Source organism: Pan paniscus, chromosome 19 (genome assembly GCF_029289425.2).
Source record: "Pan paniscus chromosome 19, NHGRI_mPanPan1-v2.0_pri, whole genome shotgun sequence".
NCBI classification, from domain to species: Eukaryota; Metazoa; Chordata; class Mammalia; order Primates; family Hominidae; genus Pan; species Pan paniscus.
The window spans coordinates 87,740,213-87,759,072 of NC_073268.2; positions in this window are offsets into that span (position 1 = coordinate 87,740,213).

An 18,860-nucleotide genomic window follows, 5' to 3' on the forward strand; every position below is an offset into this window, starting at 1 on the left:
GCCCTCTCCTTCTCTATTCTGTGATTAGAATGCTGAAGGAGTTGGAGACAATGCAAAAACAATAGTGATTATTTGCAGAAATACCTCCTCCAGTGCCTGAAGCTAAAAGGGCTCTATCTGATGTTGTTCTGGATCTGGGAAATATAAGGGATGTCAAGGGATAGCATGAGGGTTGCTAGGAGAAAAGGCAGCCTCTAAGGTCTCTGGTGGACTGCAATAGCCATGAAGCTCAGATAACTCCCTATGCTAAAGAAAGGGAAGGGGCTGTGACCAAGTTGCAGATGAGGAATTTTGTTCTGCTTTTCTTTTTCTACTTCCTGTTAGCTTCATTAACTTCCCTGTCTCAATAGAAGCTGAAATTATGAAGATGTAATGCTTCTCATTGAAGAATTTCTTCTATGAAAGTACCCCAAGCCCACAAAATAGCTTAATAACCCAGCTCACTGATGTCTGCAAATCCACCATTAAATATTGTTTTCGTTTAAAGTCTGATGGCTCACTGGAACAAAATGTTCCTAGAGAAACATATCAAGTGATAGCTATTATTTTCATTTTATTAAAAATAAGTAAATTGATCCATAGCTAATAATAGATAATGATTCACTGAGAGCTTACTTGTGCCTGGCACTGTTTGAAGTGCTTTATATGCAATATCTCATTTAATACTCAACAACAAACCATGCATAGCAGTCATGGTGGTTGCTTTGTTGAGCACATTTCAACTGACTATCTCATGATAATTATTACAATGCCATTCCTTTTTTCAGTGTTGGGTTAAGCGTGGGCATGTGACCAAACCTACCAAAAAAACATAGGAAAGGAAGTCTGATAAGAGGTTTCTGTATTCTAAAAAGAAGATAGAGTAAAAGAGATAATCTTTCATCTGATATCACACCAATATTCCTGAGTGTGACCGCTTGAGTTAATGCAATCTCATTGCCACCACATCATAAGATGTCCCAGAAGAGAGAAAAATCTGAGCATTGAGTGTCACTATTGAGCCACTGATCATACTGCATCTAGACCAAGCTATCTTCCTGATTTCCACTGATGTGAGATCAGTTTTATCACTGGGTAGATGAGTTTGACCTAGGTTTTCCTGCCACCTTCAGCAGAAAGTATCCTGATGTACAAAGTGGTTGATAACATTGTCTTTCCCACTCTACAGATGAAGAAACTAAGAATCAGAGAGGTAAGATAACTTTCTATGTTTCCCAAGCTAGAGAGTTATAAAGCAGTGATTTGAACAAAGGACTCCGGCTTCTGAAACCACCCTTTTAACTATCATGGCATACTTAAAAAATATAAAAGAACTACAGTGTTCAAGAAAACAGCAGCATGATACTGGTTCCATGGGTAAATTATAGGAATATAAGGAGATAATAGGGAACTCTGGGACATTGAGACCCTTGGGTGGTAAGAATGTATGATGTTCTTTTGAGGCCTTGTACAATAGTGGCAACAATTCAGCTCAGTAGCCAGTCATTGAACCCGTTGGGTACTGTTTCCCACAAGCTAACAGCTCACATCTTTGTAGCAAATGAAACATGTAGACAATTGACTGTAAAAGAGGCATTATAGCATAGAGGCTACAAAATAACTTTCCTTTAGGGGACATGAGTAAAGAGTGATTAATTCCAGCAGAGGATGAATCTCTTCATCCATTTTGCCTTTCCATGGCTCACGCTACTCCAGAACTTCACTCCATATTACCAATGGCAAGTGCCACAAAGCTTTCCAATCTTTTTTTCTTCTTCACAAAACTTGTTTGAGCCCATCACCCCATAGGATGTGGAAAATTGGTTTCTTTTTAAGGACCCAGGATAAGGGATGGAGTGCATCCTCTTTAACCAACTGATAGGGCTCCTCCAGTCTCTCTGGCTATGAAACTTCAAACAGACTGGAACTGAAAGTAGTATCTTCATCCTCATTTACTAATCAACAACTTATACACAAATTCTTTACCCTAGTATTCAAGATATTTCTCTATATACATGCAACTATCTTTCAAGATTAATTCTTGATACTTCCCAATAAAAATGGCATGTTAGCTGATTTAGACCATTAAGTCTCAGGCACGGTGGCTGATGCCTGTAATCCTAGCACTGTGGGAGACTGACGTGAGAGGATCACCTGAGGTCAGGAGTTCAAGACCATCCTGGCCAACATGGTAAAACCCCGTCTCTACTAAAAATACAAAAATTAGCCAGGTGTGGTGGTGGGTGCCTATAATCCCACCTATTTGAGAACCTGAGGCAGGAGAATTGCTTGAACCTGGGAGATGGAGGCTGCAGTGAGCCAAGATCATGTCACTGCACTCCAGCCTGGGTGATAGAGGGAGACTCCGTCTCAGAAAAAAAAAAAGAAAAAAAGAAAAAAAAAAGCACATATTCCAGTAGAAGCAATAAACCATCTCTATATAATTATATATATTCAGACATTCACTAACCATGTTGTGCATGTTTTTAAAAAAAGAAGAGAACAACATTCGAAAAAAAAATAACAGGCAAACAAAAAATATGGTAAAATTGTTATGTAAAGAAAAAATAAAAGTTGTATAAGTAATTTATAGAAATCTGTTAAAATTGAGTAAGAGGCAGTTTCCCATAGAAAAAAGAAAGGATGTGAATATACAGTTCAATAAAAAACAAATTCACTATATTATACAAAATATTCAATTGCACTAGTAGAGAAACTCAAATTTAAAGGGTTTTCATTTTAAATGATCAAATTAGCAAATATTTTTAAATGATGAAATTTAGTACTCTGAGGGAAACAGGTATCTGTGCACTACTGAGGCTTTGCGCAGAAACATTTTCACGTTTCACTCACGAGAGTTAGGTCCCAAGTCTTCCTTTGAAGACCAATCACTATTGATTTAGAGTCCATGCCTGATGCAGTCTGGCCATGATCAAAAGACCATGAAATTTATCATCCCAGACAGAACACTTTTGAGTGTGAAAGTGAGGTAGGAAGCAGAACTCAACTCTGGAGGTGGGACTCAGACACAGGACCAAATTGAGGACTAGCTAAAACAGGGACGGGGCACAGGCAGCTTTTCCATAAGACAAGCCCACCAGTGTTTACCACGCCCACGTCAGTTTACCATTACCATGGCAACACCCCCGGCGTTACCACTCCTTTCCATAGCAATGACCTGTTAACCTAAATATTACTACCCCTTCCCTAGAAATTGCTGCATAAAACTCTCTCTTATTTTACACGCAATTAAAAGGAGGTATAAATATAACTGTGAAACAACCTTGAGCTGTTACTCTCAGTCCACTGCCTATGGGGTAGCTCTGCTCTGCAAGAGCAGTCACAGGGCTGTAACACCTCCAGAGCTGTAAGCTGCTGCTTCAGTAAAACTGTTTTCTTCTACACTATCACAAGCTCACCCTTGAATTCTTTCCTAGGCAAAGCCAAGAACCCTTATGGGCCAAACTGCACTTTGGGGCCTGCCTGTTCTGCATCAAAAAGAAATATTGAAAATTATACCAGGCAACAGGTATACACCAGGACTTCTCCTGAAACCTGATTCACCCCCTGAAAATGGAAAAGCATCTCACCCTGAAATAAAAGGATCCTCACCTACCACCTGAGCAAATGGGGCTCTACAATTACGAAGTACTGTGGATGGGTGGACATGTCTGCTATGCCACAAAAGGCAGCTAGACAGAAACTGACAATCATTTTCTATACTTGATCTTCTGATAGGCAATTGTCCTCGTTTTTTCTCAAAATTTAGCTTCCTCAATTTCGGCTTAATTCCTACTCTCCTTTCCATCCCCACTGCCCACTCCACTGTAGGAACTGAAGACAAGGGACTGATTCCAGATCATTCTCCTCTTTCATTCCTCATAAAGTCCACCTGGTTAATGGTTGTAGTTAAGATCCATTTGATTGCAACTGATAGAAATCAAACTCAAATGAATTTAAGATGGAAAATAAACAAATAAAAAATAAAAACTATGGGAGATATTTTGGCTCTGGGAAATCTATAGGGTAGAACTGGCTTCAGGCATGTAACTATCAAGGATGTCTTCAGAAGTGTGTTCCCCTCTCTCTCCTGACTTCTTTGATCTGATTATCTCTACTTCACTTCATTGTAGTACACAATCTCTCTGTAGGTCAGCAAGAGAACCTGCAGCCTCTCCTGAATCACATGGTACCATTCCGAGCATCTGATCTCAAAAAGTAAGATTCTTTATTTCTCTTTCCTCTCTCTCTCTCTCCCCCTCTCCCCTTCCCCCAGCTCTGCCTCTGCCCATAGCAGTTGCACAGAAGGGCTTTGATTGTTCACGTTTGCATTATGCGGCACTAATCATGAAGTCTCAAGGCATGAATTATTCTGATTGTCCAGTTTGATTCACATGCTCAACTTTTGGCAGGGGTGATAGATCCAAAAAATCACATGGGTTGGGGAACAGAGCAGTTCCCTAAAGAAAGGAATACAGTGTACATCAAAATGTAATAAATGTCTAGTACTGACTAATTTTTGAATCTGCCCCCCCAATCACCCTTCCACTTAGACTGAAGGCACTTTCACTATGGGGAGCATGTCTTATTTGTAGCAAAGTAGTTGGCATAAGATGACACTTACTGGTTTTGAATGAATAAGTGAATGTTTCACTAATTTATTCATCGAATAAAATTAATAGTATTGAAGGAAAAGCAGTGACAGTGAGCAAAACAAAATACACAAATCATATCAATGATCTGGATGAAACAAGATAGCAATATATAGCACTACATTCATAAAAGGATATCAGTCACTTTTTAATAATTTCTAGGAAGATTTAAAAGTATCAATTAGATAATACCTTTATTGTAACTCTGCAATTTGTCCTCCTAGGCATTGTTATTCATTCTACTTTTTATGTGTTATATTTATGAACTTGATATTGAATATCTAAAAATGCCATAGGATATTGATGTGGGCAAATAACTTATGACTAAGACCACAAAGCAAATGCATCAACAACAAAAATAAGTAAATGGGACTTAAACTAAAAAGGCTTCTGTACAGCAGAAGAAATGATCAACAAATAAACAGACGACATAAAGAATGGGAGAAAATATTTGCAAACTATACATCTGACAAAGGATCAATATCCAAAATCTATAAGAAACTCAAACCATCAAGAAATGATAAAATAATCCTATTAAAAACTGGGCAAATAACATGAAGAGACATTTTTCAAAAGAGGATATACAAATGGCCAACAAACATATGAAAAAATGCTCAACACCATGAATCATCAGGGAAATGCAAATTAAAACCACAATGAGATATCACCTCACCCCAGTCAGACTAGCAATTATTAAACAGTCAAAAAAAATGATGTTGGCAGAGATGTGGTGAAAAAAACACTTAACACACTGCTAGTGGGTATGTAAATTAGTACATCCTATATGGAAAATGGTCTGAAGAATTCTAAAAAAACTAAAAGTGGATCTACCATTTAATTCAGGAATCCCACTACTGGATATCTACTCAAAGAAAAAGAAGTCATTACATTAAAAAGACACCTGCACTCATAGGTTTATCACAGCACAATTCACAATCTCAAAGATATGAAATCAACCTAAGTGCCCATCAACAAATGTGTGGATAAAGAAAATGTGGTACACACACACACACACACACACACACACACACACATCATGGGCTTCTACTCAGCCATTAAACGAATGAAATAATATATTCTGCAGCAATTTGGATGGAACTAGAGGCCATTAACCTAAGTGAAGTAAATCAGGAATGAAAAAACAAATACTGCATGTTCACAGTGGTACAGTGAACACTGGAGACTAGAAAGGGAGAGGGTGGGAGGAGAACATGAGATGAAAAACTACCTATTGGGTACAATGTATGCTATTTGGGTGATGAGTTCACTAAAAGCCTAGACTTCACCACTATACAATTCATTCATGTAATCAAAAACCAGTTGTATCCCTAAAGCTATTGAAATAAAAAAATAATAATAAAAATAAAAGTGCCATAGATTTGTCACTAATTGTTTAATCATGGTCCATTTGTTCCTAAAGTAGCTGGGCTACTCACAGCTACCAGATAGTGGAGACCTAATAAGACCTCGGTGGCAGAATGCAATTATTCCTATTAGAGGTAAGAATGAGTCCAACCATAACATCGTTTTAAAATATAGGCCAGACGCGGTGGCTCACAGCTGTAATCCCAGCACTTTGGGAGGCTGAGGTGGGTGGATCACCTGAGGTCAGGAGTTCGAGATCAGCCTGGCCAACATGGTGAAACCCCATCTCTACCCAAAATACAAAAATTAGCCAGGCATGGTGTACGGTGCCTGTAATCCCAGCTACTTGGGAGGCTGAGGCAGGAGAATCACTTGAACCCAGGAGGCAGAGGTTGCAGTGAGCCGAGATCACCCCACTGCACCCTAGTCTGGGTGACAGAGCAAGACTTTGTTTCAAAAATGAATAAAGAAATAAAATAAAATATAGTGGAGAATTATCATATTTTTGTGGGGCAATGGCTAATTGATAAACTCTCTCCCACCTCATATATGATCACTTTACGTTAATTCTCAGTGTGCTAAATACTAATTCCCACAAGTACCAAATTAGATATAGAAGAAAAAAAATCACGTTTTAAGGATTTTTGTTCCAAAAACAGTTTTCATTAAATTGCTACAAAAAATAATACTTACTCTCAGTTTAGAAGCCTCTTGCCTGAAGGAGAAGATGACTTGGTCACATTTCAGCACTAGGGCCCAAGTCTATAAGCAACTTTCCTCAGAAATGGTCATTGAGAAGCATTTCTTCCACACTGTGTCAAAGGGCTGTTTTAAAAAATGCCCCAAGTGAGAACATTTAGAAATGCACACGCCTGTGTGTTAGGAAAGCCATCAACACTCTTGCAGAGCCATATGCCTGCCCTCCAGGGACCTGAAACTATTCCATTATACCAGAAAGTCTGTAGAATGTAAATCCAGAGGCCTGAAACGCTGTATATTTTTCAAAAAGTACAAAGTGGAAGCCATTAATTCCATGGATTCACCAAATGAATGGATTGTTTCATCTGCATAAATGAACTGTCAGAAACAATGGCCACGCAGCACTTTTGCTCCCATTTCCCACAGAGGAAAAAACCATCTCCCAAATAAGGCTACATCTATTTACAAAACTTAAGCAAAGAAGCTTTCGCTGAAGATGGGAAAAAAGAAAGTTTGATTTATATTCTAAAACCTGGATGCCTGAATTCAAACAGCATGCATTAGAAATATACAGTTCAATTCTCTCTTAATACACAGAAAGATGTCAGCTCTGTCTTTAGAATGCAAATGGGAGCGTTCTTATTCCACATCTGTGGTTATTTCAGCAAACTTGCAGGAGCACTTCTGTGTTGCATCTAGCTTTATTCCTTCTTGTCCCTCTTTTTAAAATCTCCTTCCTGAAATATTTTAACCCCTAAGACTTTGAGACACCATTCTCCTTTTTGCTGCATCTCTTCTTGTTCTTTCATTATGAAATATTCAAAACACTCAGAACGTTTTAATGAAGAGTGAAATGTAAGAAACATCATTTTTACCTTTACTTACCCAGCATTCTGAAATCTTTGCATTTTTCTTAATTGTTTCAAATTTCATTTAAGTAGTAAATTGTTCTAACATTGCTCCTTGCACACCAGTTCCCCAAATTATTACACTTCTCCCAAAAGTCACTACTTTCCAAAATGTGATATTCATTATTTTACTTCATGTGTGTATTTTTACATAGTATTTTTCAATGGTAGATATGGTACATATCCATATGTAACTTTTTTATTCTATATTTATGCACAGCATTGAGTGTCATCAATATGTCACATATAGCCCTAAGTCATAATAACAGCTATATAGTACTTCGTTGAATGAATATAGACAGTTTGTCTAATTTCTCAGTGATAAACATATGCCTTCCTTTTCCATTATTTGCTTTTCTTCTTTTCATCCATGATGACTTAGGACTTTTATGGACTGACTGTAGCATTTTGTCTTTGAAGCGTTGTCTCTTTTGTCTTAGGCAGTAATAAAAAGTCATTTGTACCTATCTACTTTGGTTAACTATTCATGTTTTTGTTCCCTTAAGGTTTATTTGCATACTGTATTATGTATGATTGTTCTGCGATTATATTTCTTTGTTGTGAGTGTAGGCATAGAGCTTCAGGACAAGACTGAATCTTAGTAGTCATACAGTCCAATTTTCACTTTTTAAACTATGACACTGAAATCAAGAGGAGGTGAATGACTCACCTACAGACATACCACTGGGTCTCCTGGCTCCCTGTCCTTTCTTTATTCTTTTCACTGCACCAAACTACTGCTCATCCATTCAATTTTACAATATTTGTTTCTCAAATATTGTAAATATTCACAAAGAAAGCAGTTTCTCAAAAGGTCTAGCACATCTTACATCCTTCTCATCAGAGCAAGCTAGGCACTGTGGGAACATCCAAAAACAGTTCACGTCCTCAAAGACATTAAACTGTAAATGAACAACCAAAGAGAAATGAAAACATTACAGGCAACTATAGTTCATATATGGAATTCAGCTATGACTGAATTCCAGTATCAAAGGCAGAGATAAGTCTTGTAGAAGGCAAAGAAGGTGAGATCTGACTGGGAAGGTGCTTGTCAGAGAAATTTTCAGAATAAAGCAAGATTAGAGCCTGTGCAGTCAAGGAATACAAGATCAGATGAAGAATATTAGAGGCAGGAGTTCCAATATCATCAAAGAAACAGAAGAGAGAAAACCACTCTTATAAATTTAAGGAACTTCTCATTACCTTTTTTTCTATGAACTTTTTCTTCTTATTGACACCTTTATAGTGGAGGGCAGGCCTCTTGACATTTGGTTTCTACTATCTCTCAGTTTCTTGGAGGATCCTTCTTAACCATTATTTCAACTTTTGATTTTGGTGTAATGTTGAATTTATAAAAACTTTAACTGTGCAAGAATAGGACTCTCATATGTCCTTTACTCATATTCACCAATTGTTTATCTTTTCCCCACTTGCATTACCAATCTTTCTGTCTGCACAGCTATATAATTTTGATGAACCTTAGAGAGTAGTTGGAGACATTATGCCACTTTATTGTACATGATGGTATTGTGTATTTCTTAGGAACGGGAATATTCTCTTACGTAATGCAAAATTATCAAAACATATTCAACAATCTCAATAATGTCCTTCATTGCTTTCCTCCCCCTTTATGCCAGTACAGGATCAAATCCTAGATCACACATAAAACTGCATAATTTATAAGAAAAACATTTTGCTTTGAGCTTCATTGATCTAGCCTTTTATATAGCAATTATTGAAAATCGGTAAAGAGAGTTAAAGAGGCAATCCCTGTTCTCCACACACTCAAGCCACATGGTGAAGGGTAGATGAGTTATCTTATTTTAATAGATTATGATCTCTACTGTGAGAGTCATTGAATACTCTGCTATGATAAGGCTTCCAGGAAGAGGTTATATTAAAGCTGAGACTTTAAAAAGTAGAATACAGTAGTAACAGCTTTCCTTTCAAAAGTAGCGTGTGCTAAAACAAAGTAGACCGTAGCGTATTTAGAGAACTGTAAGTAGCTCAGTATTTCAATGGAGTAGGGGCTATATGTGTATGTATGTGCATGCATGTGTAAGCACACATGCATGTAGATTTGGTAAGGTTTGGTGATTGATGGGAGTTGAATTAGGTATAAGCTAGATCATAAAACACCTTCTATGTTATAATGTAAAACCAGATCCTGAAAGCAATGGGGAATTGTTGGAGAAATTTAAGCAGGAGGCCAATAAGATCTCATTTGATTTGCCTTGTCTGAAAGATTAGTCTGGCTGCAGTATTATGTGTGAATATTACATCAATATGGGTGAGAAATTACAAGGGCTTCAAAGAGGCAACACTGTCATGTAGACTTAGAATCTTTTAAAGAAGGAAAGTGGACAGAATCTAGCAATTGCTGAATGGGGATGGTGGGTAGTGGTAAGAGGGAACAGACTGTCTAGGAAGACTTCCCTGGGCTTCCAAGTCAGACTTCCCTGGGCTTCCAAGTCAGACCTGGACCCATTCTACAAAGGAAAACAGACAAAATCTATGATTTCAGGCCATTGGAGCTTATTCTCCTAACATTCTCTCTATACTCTTTGGAAACATGGAAAAAGTACATATTCCTGAGTCCTGCCCACACAGTTCCTTGACTCTTATACACAAGCTTCCTTGTCTTCTGGAGGAGACTTGGTCTGGTCTTGGTCCATGCTCCCTGGGTGATCTGGCCATCTCTCTTCTTGCAGCTATTTCACCATTTCTCTTGAAGTAAGTAAGTAGAACGCCATCTTCCTTTCATTAATGCTTGGGCCTCATGTATCATTCTGCCACCTACTGCAGCTAGACTTTATAATAATATTCCCACAAATATTTCATATTTGGTGTTTGATATTCCTTAGAGTGTTTATTCTTCCCCTTTTGCAAACCAATACACCCTTTTCATAAACTTGAGTACATTTCTCAGCCAAGAGCTTATTTAAAGATCTGAAAGTTTCTTGTAAAATTCAGAAGTGAGCTCATTTATTCAAGAACACTTCCATTTCTCAAGGATTTAATGATGCCTCTTCCCCTACCCCCAAGTCAGTTGATTTTGTTTCTAAATCAGCAAATCACTTCCAACTACATCAGCTTAGGTAAACTTATCTTACTCTCTTCTGTCTGTTATTGGGGAAAATAAACCATCTGACTATAATTCCAAAACACAGAATGAGTTAACATTATGTTATGAGGGTGGGAAGAGAATGGACAAATGTTCGAAGGAGACCAATTGGAATGAAAAAGAGAAAGGAAGAAGGAAGACCAGAGGATGATTTTTTGCTTGACCTCACTCTTCTGAGTCCAAGTTCAATCCTTTCTCTTAACATATGCATGCCTCTTTTTGAAATCTCAGCAGATTCTTTGCTTCCTTTCCACTTCCACTTTAATGTATGATATGGCCCTAGATTTCTTTTTCAGTCTAGATATCATTAAATTCTAGCATCTCTAACTTCTGAGTGGGCTCTCAAAATTATTTATTGTTATTCTAATAAATGCCATGTCCCATTGATTATTTCAAATCACTGACATTTTTTATTCCCAAATTAATATTCTTTTTAATTTACTTATATTATTTGACATACAAAACTGTACATAATATATACAACTTGATGAGTTTGGAGACAAGTATACATCCATGAAACCATCACTGCAATCTATGCCATAAATCTATCACCTCCAAAACTTTGCTCTTGCTCTCTTATTATCAGTAGTAGTAAGAATACTTAGCATATGATCTACACTTTTAGTAAATTTCTAAGTATATAATACAATAATGTTAACTATAGGCACTATACTGTACAGTAGACCTCTAGGACTTATTTATCTTGTATAACCAAAACTTTGTAACCTTTGGCTAATATTTGTCTGTTTTCCCCTCCTCTCCATCCCCTGGCAACCACTATTCCATTGTGTTCTTCTATGAGTTTGACAATTTTAGATTTTTCATATAAGTAGTATCATGTAGTATTTGTTCATCTGTGCCTGTCTTATTTTACTTGGCATAATGTCCTCCAAGTTTATCCATGCTGTTGCACCTGGCATGATTTCCTTCTTTTTTAGGCCAGATAATATATTATATATATATATATATACACACACACACACATATACATACACATACACACACACGTATATCATATATATACATATATATAATGTGATATATATATATATTACATTTTTAATCTATTCATCTGTTGATGGACATTTAGCTTGCTTCCCCAACTTGCTATTGTGAATAATACTGCAATGAACATTGGAGTACAACTATCTCTTTGAGATCCTGATTTTAATTCCTTTGGATATATACCCAGAAGTGTGGGATTGGAAAATTCTATGCACATCTTCCTGGTATTTTTGCTTCTATTTATTTCTTAACTTTTGGGGAGGTTTCTGTTTTAGAAAGAGAAGTTGAAACATTAGGGATGCTTATCTGCAATTTTTTTCCAGAAAATTGAGGTGTTATCTCTGTCCTTGCCCTCTGTGTCAGTCAGTCTTCCTAGGAGCTGTCCTTCCTAAGTGCCATTTCCAGCCTAGGTAGAAGTTTAGCATAACTAAAATGCATTCAATATGTTCCTTTTTAATATTACATCCCACTGTGCCACTTATTGTCTGTGCAACATTAAGGCAGTCACTTGACCTCCTTGGCTGCTGAATCATCATCTTTAAGTAGAAAGCTGTAAAAGATACATGGGTCAAGGTTCTTTTCATTACTAAGTTTTAAGATTCTGTGAGGTTTTTTTCCTTTGTCTTTTCAATCTTAGTTTTGTGTTCCAGCTTCTATAGCTCCTCTGAGTTTCCATCACCCCTCTATCTATTCCAAAATACTGTCCTCACAGTGTTCCTTGGAGTCTTCCTAGACAATTTCCCTGAAGGCAAAGCAAGAATCATTTTCATGGTCATACTTGTCATTTCCTTCTCCATATTCTTCCCATTTCCATATGAGAATATGCTTCTGCACCAAAGAGTACGGAGTTATTGTTCTTGCTGCCTCACTATGGGGGCCCCATTGATTATCATGCTGTGTGTCTTGGGAAGAAAAACATAGCTGTGACTGTCATCATATCAGGCCAGACGTGGATCCTCAGCCAAGACAAGGGATTTTTAAAGATGGTGGAATCTTAAGTACCCGAAGTGGATTGAATAGCGAGCATGACGTTTAGTCCTGCAATAACATAGTTTTGGATGTACTTAAAGATGTATAGAGAAATTCTCATCAAAGCGTTTTCTGTGACAGTAAAAACTTAAAATTTATGTCCAACATTATAAGGCTGATCAATTCAATAAATCGCATAAAGGAGTTTGAGCTTTAGATGAAGGATTTCAACAGTCATTAAAATGTTTGAGCTAAAAGTGCTCAGATTGGATTTTTGTTTTCGAAAGATTACCCTTTGGTGATAAAAACAATAATTTGGAGAAGGGCAGGAACTAGAAAATGTAAGTGATACTGGTGGCCTTGACAATGTTGACAGAAGTGAATATGAAGAAGCATATTTGAAGACTTCAAGGAGAAAGAATTAGAAGGAATCCATGAATGATTGGATGTGGAAGTTGGGAGAAGATTTCCACTAATCAGTCATACCACTTTTAAAGTCTTTCTACACCTTTTTTTCTTCTGGGCCCTTCATATATGAGCTTACATCACTCACAGCACAGCCTCAGAAAATGTTATCAGAGAGAAAAGTTTGTCTGCAGTGTCACCATCTCCCTTTTCAACCTTCTAGCTTCCTTTTCTCTACATCTTCTCTGCCTCCTTTAAATTTAGACATCAGCATATTCTGCAGTTGGTGTAATCTGAGAATACAGAATTGGGAGTCCATCAGGCCCACTTTTTAATTCACTTCTGCCATTTTCAAACCATGATATTAGGCAAGTGATTTAACTCATTAAGCCTCAGTTTTTATTTATGTACGCTAGGATAGTAGTGCATATTCCATAGGGTTATGATGAGTGAAATACATCATGCATTTATAAATTACCTAGCAATGTGCCTGGTCTAGAACATACTCTCAATAAATAATTGTTTCTAACACAGTCTCACCCAGGAATGAAAGTAGATAGCTTTATACCTTCAAATTATTTAAAATCAGATGGTTTTCTCTCTCAGGGATATTTGCTTTTCATTTTTGTCTCTAATGATGAAATGACAGATTTTTAGTTCTATTAGATACAATTATACCAAAAGCCTTAGGTAGAGAAGCCATTTTTTTTAAAACTGGATTTATTCAATACTTTGTTATCATATTCTCCCCAGTCTCCTTCACCTTTGTAGATACAATCAGTCAGCACAATCCTATAAACAAGAGAGAACTGCTCCTGCTCCTTAAGATTTCTGGTTTGTTTTTTGACCAGGCTGCTGCATCAGAGAGTGAAGGCTGAAAGAACCAACTTCCTCCTGGCTATGGGACCGTGGGAGAGATATCTCAATTTTCTAAACCTCAGTTTTCTAATCTGTATTCTCAGAACAACAATAGAACACTAGGATGTTAAATTGGATAATGAATAATTGGATAAGTACTTAGCATGGGATATGCAATGTAGAAAACATTAAATAAAGGCTTACCTTTTTATTATTAATAGTATTACCTCTTCTAACTTTGTTGTATCACTTTACTCTTTTCTTTCTCTACGGCTACATATTTTTGACAATAGATATTACACATTAGTTGAGTAGCAACCTTGTAGAAACATTCCCAGATGTATGTTAAAATATAATGTTGCAAATAAGCTTGATGAAGAAATGTGAAATTTGCTGCCAGTTTTTCTCTATTGCTAATATTTTATCTTTATCTAGGCTTTTGATTTGCAATAATTATTCTTTTATGTTTGCTATCTTCTCACTTATTATGACCATGTTTCCCTTTAAGTCCTTGATCATAAGTATAATAGCTGCTTTAAAAGTCTTGCCTGATTATTTTCAGTTCTGGGTCATCTTGAGATCAGTCTCCATCAATTGATTAATTTCCTCCCCACCACCACTTGGGAATCATATACATTTTTTTCTTCATATATAAAGTAGTTTTGGTTTGTGCCCTGAAAATATATATATATGTAAAGTAATTTTGGTTTGTGCCCTGAATATATATATTCAGGGTACAATAATGATTGAATTTATGTGTGTGTATATGTGTGTGTGTGTGCATTATTTATTATAGCAAAACAATGTAGGACAGAATGGGTTCTTTTCCCCTTCTCCCTTCAACTCCTTCCTGGCTATAGCATACTCAGCTCCTTTTGGGACCAGGCACAGACCAAGCCAGGGTAATTTTATTTCTTAAGCAGGTATTACTTGAGTAAATTCAAACTTCAAATTGAATTCTAGGACTCTTGTTTTTCTTTCCAGCTTTAGCTAAGCTACTTGGGGTCTTCCTTGAGTATGTATGGTTCAGGGATCAGTTAGAAATGTGGGAAGAATTTAAATATAAAAATTAAAGTTTTCCCTTTCTAGGATTCTCCTCTCCCACTTTCTAGACGTTGTGACTACCCAGACCCTTTCCTCTGGCTTTCCTACTGGCTTTTTGAGCCAATATGACTGAGAGGTGTGTATCTGAACTTCAGTTACTCCTATATTACAGATTGGAGTCTGCCCTCAGCCTAAAAACTCGTAAAAATAGGAAACTAACCCTATATGCCATCATCATCTTTCAAATATCGACTTCTGGCCAGGCGCGATGGCTCACGCCTGTAATCCCAGCATCTTGGGAGGCTGAGGCAGGCGGATCACAAGGTCAGGAGTTCAAGACCAGCCTGGCCAGCATGGTGAAACCCCATCTCTACTAAAAATACAAAAATTAGCTGGGTGTGGTGGCAGGCGCCTGTAATCCCCACTACTCAGGAGGCTGAGGCAGGAGAATCGCTTGAACCTGGGAGGCGGAGGTTGCAGTGAGCCGAGATTGTACCACTGCACTACAGCCTGGGCAACAAGAGCAAAACTCCGTCTCAAAAAGAAATATATCAACTTCTGCCTTTTACAATTTGCCTGCCTTTGGTCACTAGCATTCCCTTCACGTATTTACATTTTGTATATTGTCAAGAATTCCTAGTTGTTACCTGTTAGAGGGTGGGTCTGATATGAGCTGCTTAGCCTTGCTGAAAGTTGAATTCCCTAGTAATTATTTGTATGTTCCAAACAGAATAAAAATCTACGTTGACTATTGTAAAGAGAAGTGAAAATCACCCACATTTTGTCACTCTAAAAGTTCACATTTCCCTCACTGTACTTCTTTCCACTTCTTGTCCATGAATATACTTTTAATTCATTCATAAGATTTCTATAAAAGTATTATACTGTTGTCTCAAATCTGCCATTTTGATTCTGTGTTCCACTCTCTATAACACAGGCCATGATGGGCATTTTCACTCCTGTTTTACAAATAGAGAAACATAGGTATGTACAGTATAAGCAATTTCTCTAAGGTTGTACAGTAAATCAGAAATTTGAATGCAGATATTCTGATCTTACATTGGCTATTCTAACAACAAATAAGGTTTACACACAGAGAGAGACAGAGACAGAGAGAGAGAGCACACACACAAAATTCTCTTTCTTAAATCTTACAAAGGGGATTAGAATTCTGTGCTTATTTCATTCCAAGATTTATAGCCATGCTTATGAGCTTCTTGAGGCGTGAGGGTAAGAGAGACCAAACAGGACAAGGCTTACTCTAATTCCAAGTACTTGAAATTCAGTTTCAAAAAACCCGTTACTTTTCCAAAACATCCACAAAGTAACTTCTTTAAAAAGTTAACTTTGCTAGTGTTTCTTTACCTGTCCATTGCTGGTATCAAGTTTCCAAAAACTAATATACTGCATGCTTCCTACACACAAGCGAATTCCAAAAGGAGCGGTCAGTGCCCACACATAGGGGATAGATTCCCAGCAGGGTGTATGTTTCTTGAATCTGTGCTTTTTTTAATGTGTGGGATTTGGAAAAAAAGAATGTTGAAAATTTCTTTTCCACCATAACAGTTTAGGACTTTAAGTCATGTAGAACTGAGACAGCTATTTGCCATGCAATACAAACACGAATGCCAGGGAAGCCCATACTTTGCCAATCTTAGCATGTCTTGAAAAATGCATTCGTTTGGAGATGTTAGTTCAAGACTTTATTATCCTCTGAGGCTTTTCTTGTAGAGAAACATACCCTTGGCTTTCCTAGGTGGTATGTTAGACCACCTTCTGTTAGGGAGAGTTAGACTGCTGAATAGTCAGTGCTGAGATGAGAGGTTGTTGCCGGCTCTTTCTTGTCAGGTTTAACCTAATCTTGTTTGATATTTCTTACAGAAAATTAGATGTATATAAAATATCAGGCTATGAGATTCCTAGAATAGTAATGACACTTACTCTAATATCCCTTAGACTTTCTATGATGTTCTGTACACAATAAGTATTTCAGAACTTCTTCGATGCCATTGAAATATAAAATCTGGAAAATTTTTGAATATACTTTTACCATCAAATTGAGGACCATGAGAAGTGTTTTATTTTCCAAATCCAACTGGTAAAGAAGAAATTATCAAACAAGAATGTTTACTGCCTATGAACTCATACTAAACTTTGTATCTATAAAAATCTTTATCAGTGCACCTTAGGTATTTTTTAAGCCAAACATAGCATACTGCCTTAAAAGAAAATTTTTACATTTTTAGCATAGAATACTTTTAGCATAGCATAGAAAAGATTAGCATGGAAACTTTTAAGTTTTAAGCATAGGATAATAATGTCTAAAAAGAAAAATATTTTGGTTTGATATCTCAGCCATTTTCCAGTGGGGAAAAATGAAAGACTTCACCAAACACATATTCATATGTTAAAAGACATGCAAATAACTTGATAAATTACATGCCATAAACAGTTTGAAAGAAAAGGAGACTATAAAATCAGATATTAATAATACATTGCCACTCCAAAACAATATCTTTGCCTAAAAATAGCAATTTTCAGTGTATTCCTAATAACAGAATTCCTAAAATATGCTCCTAGGGAAATAATACTAGCAATTATTTTCAGGAAGCAATGCTTACTGTAGCTTCCTCCTTGAGACTCACAGTACATATTATTATATTAGAGGCTTTAAGAAGACAAGAAGACCCATTCAGCCCATGACTACAGAAACAAGTTTTATTTTGTGAGGTAGTGTAGTAAAAGAAGATGGAATCTGAATTCAGGCAGAGTGGGTTCTCATCCCGGCTCAGTTACTTATTTGTGTAAACTTAAGTGACAATCCGTGAGTCTCTCAGTTTCATCATCTATAAAATGGGAAACAATTGTTACTTTAGGAGGATCTCTCCAGCCCAGGAGGCAGATGTTGCAGTGAGCCAAGATCATGCCACTGCACTCCAGCCTGGGCAACAGAGCCAGACCCTCAAAAAAAAAAAAATCAAAGTTATGTTATAGGATGGAGTAGTTCAAACAGCCTCTGACTGAGATGCCATCTTGCAATTGGGCAGATATGATTCCAGATCAGGAGTTCAGTGTAGGTTTGGGTGAAGACCAATAAGGAATCAGAGCGACGTCTGTTAGACCTATCACTCTATGACCATGGGCAGGTAGTTATAACCACACTGAGCCTTGATTTCCACGTGTAGATAACCTGTGAAATACTGCTTACTTACTGTGACACCTAAATAAAATAATATATAGTGATGCCTATAATATCAGTATCAATAATAACAATTATCTTGTTGCTTAGAAATACTATTTACTAAATATTTTAATTTATGGTGCAAAATGTTTTTTTCTGGATTAAAAATTCTTCAGCCACACAACTCCAAAGTGAGTTTTAAATTACCTTTTCAAATTGTGTAACATCCTGAGCCTCAATTATAAATAAGTTCTACCACTCCAAGCATCCTACAGTCTTCATAATTGATTTGCAAATATTACATGATAGAGTTATATAGACAAATATTCAATTTATTAAAAAATTATATCTTAAATGTTAAATGTAAGATAAATAAATTTCAATCTTGAATTTATTTAAGTGTTCTCATTATATGAACATAATAACAGCAATAGTAATAGCTCCCTCCCATATTCACTGAGCACTTATTATGTGCTAGGTAGAAAACCTCAGGAAGTTTATTTCCTTTCTAATCCTCATAACCAGTGAACTAAGACAGTATTATTAGCTGCTTTTTACAAAATGGAAAGGATAACTCAAAGAATGCAGGTAACTGGCCATGTTTACATATATTTATGTGACAGAGCTGATATTTTTAGCCCAGTTCTGAGTCTCTTCCCTCCACATCTGAA